This window comes from Zea mays, chromosome 7 (genome assembly GCF_902167145.1).
Source record: "Zea mays cultivar B73 chromosome 7, Zm-B73-REFERENCE-NAM-5.0, whole genome shotgun sequence".
Lineage (NCBI taxonomy): Eukaryota > Viridiplantae > Streptophyta > Magnoliopsida > Poales > Poaceae > Zea > Zea mays.
Genome location: NC_050102.1, coordinates 102,723,076 through 102,728,855, shown reverse-complemented (window position 1 = coordinate 102,728,855; position 5,780 = coordinate 102,723,076).

Genomic DNA, 5,780 nt, shown 5'->3' with positions numbered 1-5,780 from the left:
CAAGCAAGGCTGAGTATACTAATACTCAGCTAGACTTAACCGGTGTGAGGAGTCTACTCCTCTACCTCTATACTATGCATCTGTTTGGCTGAGGGGTTTGGTTTGCCAAAAGCACTAGCTGTTTCTAAATTCAATTTTTAGCTTTTCAAATTCTATCATCATTAACTTAGCTAGGTTTGTTCCTTCTAAACATACATGGTAACAAGCATTTAGTTCAATCAACAAGTTATCTCATGTAACCTCATTTCACTTCTTACTCGATGCAGTACAAGGGGTCAAGCAGTCTCATTAGCTGCGAGAAGCAGATGATTCGAATCGGGTTTTAACCTTGCAAGGTAAACCTAAACACACGGCATGTCAGGGTACTCCGACCCCACACATGACAACCGTCCCCATCGATTCCCCGTTCGCGTCCAGGCCTCACCGCCTTGGCATATAATGCTCCACTGACCCCGGCTGCCGCCGTGCAGTGACCGCACTTGTACCCACCATAGCTAGCATGGGAGACCCAGTCTCAGGTCGCATGAGGGATAAAGTCCGCGCCCGGCTTCAATCAGGTACTAGGTTTACCGGTTACCATTTTTCCCGGCATGTGCTTAGTACGTTCAAAAGCTTGACTCAGGTATCCACACATTAATCCTTAATTCCTTTTTCCTGTCTCATGGACAAGGCATCCTCCCTGGATCCAAATCCATAGACTAACATATATCCCATTATCAAGATGAATACAATCAATTCCTGACCTCGCGCGAGTGCTAGAAAAATCACTCGACTTCTACCGAGATCCTGATTTAGCATAGCAGCTACTCGACCTAGCATACTGGTATTCATCTCAAAAAGGAATCCTAAGTTCATGCAACTAGAGGTTTCAAGCAACTCCTACACTTAAGTGCACATTACAATCCTACAAGCATTAAGTGTAGTAAAGTAGCATATAATAATACAGTTATACATAAAAACCGGGGCTTGCCTTCAATTGCTGGGGCTGCGGGGAGATCCTCAATAGCAGCCTCTGAAGCCTGCTCCTGGTCCTCCTCTTGGAGAGGTCCTTGCTCGGGGATGAGCACGTACTCTCCGTCGGCAAGATTACAATCTAATGAATGCAATGCATAAGATATATGCATGATATGATATGTGCTTTTAGAAATTACAACTGTGGGGGTGTATGATCTACTTGAGTTAATTAAGTTAAACCTTACTTATGTAAGACCTTTAGGTGGTATACTTGGTAAATTGGGTTAAACTTAGCTAAGGTAAGTGGTAGGTTTATTTTTGGGGTTCCACTGAATTCTTTCTAAGTCTTAGTGAGAATTGATAAGTTCTCAAGTTAGACTTATTGGGGTGAGGTTTATTTCTTCTTTCCTTTTCTTTTATTCTCTTTAATGTTTTGGAGTGGGTTTGAACTACAAGTTGCTTTTATAAAATTCCAAAACTTCTGCAAAAATTACAGTGGCTTGGTACTGGTGTATGTTTCTCTGTCTCAAAATTTGGGGATCAGAAAGAGAATGGTTTTTTCTGGACAAAATTATTAAATGCTAGGGCAGAAGGGGTGCTTTGAACTACAACTATTATTTAACAGTGGGTAATTATCTAAAACTTATTTTTGCTGGCTTTTAGGTGTTATAACATGACTTGATACAAATTTCTAGTCATTAATAGCTTTTAATTATTTTTCTATGGTTTTCTCAAGTTTCTAGCCAAGTGGGTGCTTTCTACTACCACTACATTTGAAAAACTATCAACAACAGAGTTCTTATTTTTCTTAGTTATTGTTTTGTGCAAGAGCAATCATTCTGAAGTTTGGCATCTTTTTGCTTAAGGGAAGAGGTGGTATGCATTATTTGAATTAAGTGGCCTTTTCCTTAAATCATTAGCAATATGTATGAGTTTGCTTCTTTTTCATGGGTTTGCATTTTTCTCTGGTGGTTTATCTCATTATGGACTTAGCTAATTTTTGGTTGCCCATTATCACATTATTAGGGGTTGTTCATGATTTATTTGGAAAATGCCTTATTATCACTTTATGTTTATTTTTCTTACTTAAAAAGTTGGGCTGAGGTGTCCTTTATTTTTGTAGTGGGGCTCTGGTGGTTGTAAGTCCACTGGATGTTTAGTACTCATTTTGGTTATAGTTTTGTAATTCTAATAATTAGTTTTCAGTCCAAATAAGGCTAAATAAAACATTTTAGTTTAAAACTGGTCTGAACTAATAGTCTCTGTATTTTTCCTAGGTTCTCTGTTACTTAAGCAAACTAGAAAAAATAGTTTTAATTACAGTTCATTAATTTCTAATGCCTTTCTGATTTTCCCTAAGTTTTGGGCAAAATAGCTTTAAATGAATATCTACATCATATTTTCTAATGCTGGGGTTCCTACTATTTTTAAACAGTGTCTAAATGAGGTTTGAACAGCTACAAATTTTCTGAAGCTCAGCACAGAAGAAAAACTAATTTTCCTTAATTAAACAAGGTTTGGTAAGTTTCTGTTTTTAATTTTAAACTCTAAAATTCAGAACAGAAAGCATAGGGTTTATCATTTTTAAATGATAGTTCATAATATTCAGGAGCTAGCAAAATTAGTTCGACAACTTTTTATTAAGAATTCATCAAGTTATGGGTTTTCTAAGTTCTCTAGTCATTTAAAAAGATTAACAGAATTGATTAAATGGAAATCCACTTTGCACTGGGGTCCCTGGCGGATATTCTAGGTTTTCTTCGCGGATTAGTCCTTAGGCTACTATTCACATGAGTCACTGACGTTACAGAAAACCCCTCGGGTTCTCCAAATCCTAACCCGAGGTCCTTCTCCTAACTTAAACAGTAACCGCGGCGGAAGAAAGGGCGGAGGGGCTTACCGGCGGCGAGATGGCTCCGGTGAAGTGGTCGAGGACGTAGGGGAGGTCTCGGGGATCACAACGGTGTGCGGGTCGCCGTCGGAGATGGCCGGAGTCGGTCGGTCCACGTGCGCAGGCGGGGATGCTCGTTGGCGGCGAGGAGTTCGGCCTGGTCACGGCGAGATAGATCAATTGGGTGGGTCAGAGAGGTTCACGGGATGCCAGAGAAGATATGGGTGCAAGGAATTGGTCGGAGACTCACCGGTTAGCTCTGTCCACGCGTGGCGGCGAAAGACCGAAGTCCGGTGAGGTCGATCTCGGGCCTCCGGTGAAGTCCGGTCTGGTCCGAGGGCTTGGCGAGCTTCACGGGCCACTGGCGGAGCTAGCCGAAGCACTGGCTCGACTTGGGGTGACTGGAGTGGGTTGGCCGCGGTGGCCGAAGCTCTGGCGGCAATGGCGGGCGGAATTGAGCTCGCCGGAGCTAAGGGAAGGTGGCCGGCCGGTGCTGGTGAGTGCGGGGCGAAGTGGGGCACGCCTGGGGAGGCTTTATAGGCACGGTGCGGTGCACGGGCGGTCGTGGACCGGCGAGCGCGCGCGGGCGTGCACTGGGAGGCGCGGTGCGCGAACGGGCGTGAACCGGGGGTGTCAGCCACGGTCGAACACGTGTTCCCGTTGCCTCTGCCCATGTTCAAGCGTCGATTGGGTGCAAATCTTCGCGAATTTGGGCAAGATCGCTATGAAGGATTTGTTCACCTGACCATGCTTTGTCTTTGGTGTATGGACGTCGCGCGGTTTTAGGCTAGGGACAGGGAGTTGTAGCGTCACCAAGGTGCCAGTGTCAGAATGTCTGGTCCCGAGGTTAAACTGCGCCAAAACCGTGTCAAATGAATTTGGTTTGAGTTCAAACTTTTCCAGGATGTGTTTAAGGGAATTTGGCACAACTTTGATATTTGGATCTCCTAGATTTGAGTTTCGAACAACAGAGAACGCAGATGATTTTTGGGAAGAGGTCTGAATTTCAGAAATTCAGAAATCTGAATTTCTCCAAGGGTTCATAGTTTAAGGGCTGATTTGGGAATTTATTTGAGTTATTTTGGCTAAGCTCTCTCAACCTTTCTTGTTGCTTATTAAATATACTTTAATTTTTATAATTGGCTCAAGTCATGATTTTAAATTTTTCATACCCTTTTCCTTATTTTCTTGAATTTTGCTCATGGGGTTTACTTAGGGTTTTTATTAGGGTTACACATTCTTACCTTTTAAAAGACTCAATTGTTTTGATCATGATACTTTTAAGTATATACTTGGTGAATTCCTTCTTACTTAAGTTTATTTGATGCTCATGCTTACTTTGGTTCACATGAAATAATGGTTCTGGGTTTGGCATTTGCAAGAGAAACCCTAGGTGACACTGGGGTGTCACAGCCTTCCCCCCTTAAAGGAATCTCGTCCCGAGATTCGGGCCAGAGTCCTCCCAGGGTGAAGCGAAGGGTGAGACTTATAGGAAATGGGTGATTATTGTTATTATTAGGGTAAAACTGCTCTTCGAATGTCATTCTCTTTGCAACTTCAGAAGGAAGCCCTTTTTAAGTTTTACTTCGTAGTTACTTCATTCTGAATTAAGATCATGTTTTTGGAAATTAGATTCGAAGGGCAGGAGGAGGGGTTGGGTGTGATTACGTACCAGCTTCCTTAGGTAGGCAATCGGGGAAGTTGGATCTCAGGAATTCCTCGGTTTCCCAAGTAGCTTCCTCCTCTGAGTGATTACTCCACTGGACCTTGTACATCTTGATCGATTTAGCCCGAGTTGATCTTTCCTTGCAATCCAGAATCTTGGAGGGGTACTCTTGGTACGATAGATCTGGCTCTATCTCCAATTCTGGCTCTGCTATGATCTCGGTCGGCAATCGAACACACTTCTTCAGCTGAGATACATGGAAGACACTGTGAATGGCGGACATTTTTTAAGGTAACTTCAGCTTGTATGCCACGGGTCCACATGCTTCTATGATCTCATAAGGTCCAATGTAACGAGGGGCTAGCTTGCCTTTGATCCCAAACCTCTCCACTCCCTTGGTGGGTGATACCTTGAGGTATACAAAACTTCCCACCTCGAACTGGAGAGGTTTCCTTCTTCTATCATGATAGCTCTTCTGCCAGGCCTGAGCAGCTTCTAGATTCTTCCTGATTAGTTTGACCTTCCTTTCGGCTTCAGTCACTAAGTCAGGTCCAAAAACTTCTCTTTCTCCAGGTTGAGACCAATTGAGTGGTGTCCTGCACCTTCTTCCATAGAGAGCTTCAAAAGGTGCCATCTTTAGGCTGGATTGATAACTATTGTTATAAGCAAACTCTGCCAAGGAGAGGTGCTTATCCCAGTTCTTGCCACAATCGATTGCACAAGCTCTCAGCATATCCTCCAGAATTTGGTTTACCCTTTCCGTCTGACCATCAGTCTGTGGGTGGTAAGCTGAACTCCTGATTAGCTTGGTTCCCAAAGACTCTTGCAATTGTTCCCAAAATCTGGCAACAAATTGGGCTCCTCGGTCAGAAACAATGGTCCGAGGTAATTCGTGCAAACACACGATCCGGTCAATATACAATTCTGCATACTTCTGAGCCTTATCAGTGGTGTGCACCGGAAGAAAATGTGCCACTTTCGTCAATCGGTCCACAATAACCCAAATCGAATCATGATGACGCGAGGTGTTGGGCAGACCCACAATGAAATCCATGTTGATGTCATCCCACTTCCACGAAGGTATGGACAGGGGTTGCAAAGCTCCAGCTGACTTCAAGTGGCTTGCCTTTATCCTCTGACAGGTGTCACATTCTGATACATACTGGGCTATCTCCCTCTTCATTCTGGTCCACCAGTACAAAGGTTTCAGGTCATGGTACATTTTGGTGCTTCCCGGATGCATAGAGAATTTGGAGAGATGAGCCTCAT